Below are 3,561 nucleotides of genomic sequence, written 5' to 3'. Positions count from 1 at the left end.
CTCCTTTTGTTTGAATCGACACTTGTGTGGGTCCATACTGTTCTTCTCATAGGTGTTCACATAATTAACACTTGCTGCTTCCATGTCTGCACAAATGTTACCTTCTCAGTGAGATCTACCCGAACTACTGGATTTAATAGAGAACCTCATCCTTTGTTTACCTCCACAAATGCCATGATGCTGCTTAACTTCTTTCCTAGGTAGTTATTTTAACTGTTAACATACTATTGGGAAAATAAGTAAAGTTATGCAGCATAAGATGGCCATCAGGACTAACAAAAGTTCTAGTCTCTAGCTTAGAGACTCTTCCTCCTTGCCATACTTGCTGTGCAAGCCAAATTACTACTAATGCAGAATGTGGAAGTAACACAATAAATTGTCCCTCATGCTTGCACTCCGAGCTCAGATCTCTGGAGAAGGATCTCCTCTGAGCCCGCTGGTGTAAAATAAAACTCCAATCCACCACGATCTCTGAGTACCACTTGGTTTTTCCGCCAGTGATCCAGCCTGGTTCTGTAACAATACTAAATAATGCATTTGTTATATTTTTATGTTTTTATATTTCTTGATAGACTGCCACCTCTATAATGATAAGTATATTAATCTGCTATCTTCAGTAGCAAGAATCCCACAACCTAGGACATTCTTTACACATCAAAGGTGTTTTATAAATGTCAGATCAACCAGTGGTTAAAGAATAACTTGAGCCTTTAGATTAAAAAAAAAAAAAAAGCTCATTTCCTGTTTCTCTGCAGTTTTCCCCAGCTTTGGGTGGTGGCCACTGCTGGACTCCAGCTTCTCATTGGTTGGAGGGTCAGGTGGTGTGCCCAGACCCTCAATTTCTTGCCTTAGCACCCATATGCCGCCCCCAAGATGCCAGCCATCATGTGTGTGGTGGTGGGAGATGAGATGGAGGTAGAACTTGCCTACTGATCAGTTACACAACCAGTGCATTTCCTGGAGAATAAATATATCCCTACTGCCTTTGTAAACTAGTCTGTCAATGTTATGATAGATGGAAAACCGCTGAATCTTGGCTTAGGGGATGCAGCTGGACATTAAGATGATGAGAGCTTGCATCCCTTATCCTATACTCAAACAGATGTATTTCTCTTGTGAGTTCTGCATCATTTGAAAATGTTCTAGCAAGGTGGTACCCTAAAGTGAAACACCACTGTCCCGACACCCCAGGGCAGGTAGGGACTAAACTAGATCACACAGATGACAGAGGCATGATTGAGAAACTGAAAGAGAAGAAGCTGACTCCCATCATCTACCTTCAGGTTTTGGCCATGGCTAAGGAGATCGTGCTGTTAAAGACCTGGAGTGCTCCAGTCTCACCCAGCAAGGCCTCACGACAGTGTTCAGTGAAGCTCTTCAGCAGTTCTTTGCCCTCCCCCCTCCCAGTTAAGAAGAGAAGGAGAAAATGCCTGCTGTTGTAGATGTCTGGGTCCCTCTCCTGCCCTGTCCCCCTTGGCAGCTTTATATATTTTGCTCAAAAGTGATGAAGCCTTCCACTCAATGCCAAGTTTTTGTTACAGATTAGTTTTTCCCTAAAACCATTTTGAACCAATCCATAATTTTTAGCTTTTATTTGTTTAAAGTATAAGTCTTTCAAACTTTCACATTATATTAAATTTAGCCCTAAAATGGTAAGTTTTTTTAAAGCCTTATTTTTCAAAAGCCCCTATTGCTCAGGTTAAGAGTTGCCAAAATACCTTGTGAACCAAGTCACATTGTTGTACTGAGAACACCCAGCACTAAACTGTTAAAGACCTTTGCATTTAAGAAAAGATGGCAATGTGTCAAGTTTGGAAATGCAGACACTTTCTAACTAGATTTTGCTAAAAAAGCACAGCTTCCTTCAAGAAATGTTGCCATCTAACTACCCTTAATTAATCAAGCAGTGTTCATTCCCTAAGACTGTACTGTAAGTCATAATGGAAAGAGTGTAAGGACTCAACTATTTGGGTCAATCTTTTGATTGAGTGACATCAAAACAAAACTGTGTTTTCACTTTTGCTGAAATTTTGGACAACCCTCTTACTCCTCTGTGTCTCTGATGAAGTAGCTGCTCTAGCCCTGGGTGGACCCAGGGGCAGGGAGGCGGTGTATGTGCAGTCCATGTCCTGTCGTGATGGAAGAATGAAGACAGTATTGTGACCAAATATGGAGGTTAATTTATATTGTGTTGTACATATCATAATTAAACGAAGTAAAAGTGTCATGGGTAAAATTTTAAAAGGTTAATTTCTGTCAAGTGCAGTAAATGATGAAGAAAGGTTGGTCTTATCACTGCATGCTTCAAGTTTTTCCTTTTTCTTAGACCTGCCATCCCTCCTGAAATTGGACATTTAATTCATCTTTAAACTGTTTTTTCACATAGTTGCTAACTTAGCGTTTTTCTTATAGAAACCCTTATTAATGAGCAATATGCCTCCTTGTATTATGAAATAGTTCTGATGATGCATTAAACATATTTTTGTAGATTAGTAAAGTGCATTCCTGTTTCCTTGTTACTTTTTTCAAAGCTAATCGCTTTTCTTAGTTTTCTGGTAACTAGGTGTAAAAATCATGTATTGCAGCTTTACAGTGCTTGAAATCTTGTAGGTATTCCTAAACTATGAACTTTCTTAGCATCACTCTCTTGCCAGATCGCCAACACTGTACTTGACTAGTGCTGACCCTCCTCTTTGCCTCACCCCCCGGACACATATTTCTTGCTGCTCGGCCTATCCCTATTCCTTTGGGTCTGTGAGGTTCTATAAGTCTGTGCTTCTGCTAATGAAGTTCTGAACAGCTTAACTGCTGTCAAGAATGCAAGGTTGGGCCTTTCAATCACTAGCACTAAATTTTTTCAATTGACAGTTGCCGAATTGTGGAGTGTTTTTACTCTGGTCTTTTGCTAATGCAGTTAGCAGTGTGTTTTGCACGTATGACTTAATGAATCCTTGAATCATAAAAAATAGTGCCAAGGAGAATGAATTAAAGAAAATAGAAGAGAGAGCTATAGATTGTAGTGAAATTACGTAATATCAAAGGGTAAACAAAAATGTCTGGAAAAACTTCCAGATAGAGAATCAGAATAGAATCATTTTGGCTCCAGATTTGTCTTCAACAGTCTGAGTCTTGAGGAGCCGTTTGATCTATATTTCAAGGTTCTGAGTCCCAAATACATTTGAATCTAGACTTACATACTTTGCTAGATATTAATCAAAATTGAATGCAGAATAAATATATTTTTTTAAGATTTGTAGACTGAGGTAAGTTTTACTCTCACCAGTCCTTTCTGAAATTAATATTAGTGAAATGTATACAATACCAAAATGATATTAAAATAAAGGAATAATCAATAACTGTGATTCAGAAAATAGCAAGTCACAACTAAAAGACAACGGAAACCAAAGCACAGCAAAAAGGGAAGCAATGGATCTTTGTTGTAATTGTCTCAAATTAGCATATGCAAGATAACTCCAACAGGTTTTATGATAAAAGGAATGAAAAACCTTAATACTATAATTAAAAATATATTTTTAAATTTTGTCCAATACAAAGGCATTA

The 3,561-nt window shown here is 38.3% G+C and overlaps 1 pseudogene; it reads left to right on the top strand.

The window, feature by feature from the left end:
* Positions 1 to 873: 873 nt before the first annotated feature.
* LOC144240680 (ras-related C3 botulinum toxin substrate 1 pseudogene) lies at positions 874 to 1,442 on the top strand (annotated as a pseudogene).
* The last annotated feature ends 2,119 nt before the right edge of the window (positions 1,443 to 3,561 follow it).

The sequence above is a fragment of the Crocuta crocuta genome, unplaced genomic scaffold, assembly GCF_008692635.1.
Source record: "Crocuta crocuta isolate KB4526 unplaced genomic scaffold, BGI_CrCroc_1.0 scaffold831, whole genome shotgun sequence".
NCBI classification, from domain to species: Eukaryota; Metazoa; Chordata; class Mammalia; order Carnivora; family Hyaenidae; genus Crocuta; species Crocuta crocuta.
This window is presented reverse-complemented; position numbering and strand designations above follow the sequence as displayed.